This window comes from Buteo buteo, chromosome 7 (genome assembly GCF_964188355.1).
Source record: "Buteo buteo chromosome 7, bButBut1.hap1.1, whole genome shotgun sequence".
Lineage (NCBI taxonomy): Eukaryota > Metazoa > Chordata > Aves > Accipitriformes > Accipitridae > Buteo > Buteo buteo.
In genome coordinates, this window is record NC_134177.1 from 12,624,569 (window position 1) to 12,624,900 (window position 332).

The following is a 332-nucleotide window of genomic DNA, read 5'->3' on the forward strand; positions in this document are numbered from 1 at the left end:
CTTTAGTAGCTGTTTACCAACTTCAGCTTGAGCTGGTTAATGTAAACCCTGCAGACATCCACTGGCAGGCACGGATACATATGCGGCGTGTTAAAAGGCACACACAAACAAGAGCGGGGAAGAGGCAGGGAAACAGGGATGTGTTGGCACCACTCCTGGAGCAGCAGCTCCCAGCCCTCCCCGGACTCCCCAGCTCGCTGATGTCAGGCTGCAGCGCTGCCGTTAAAGGGGCGATGTTAACTCCAGCCTCTGCGGCTGCACCTCCAGCCGTCCCGGAGAAGCTGGGAAGGGGATAGAGTGAAGAAAAGAGAGTTTTCCTCTTTTTCCATGTC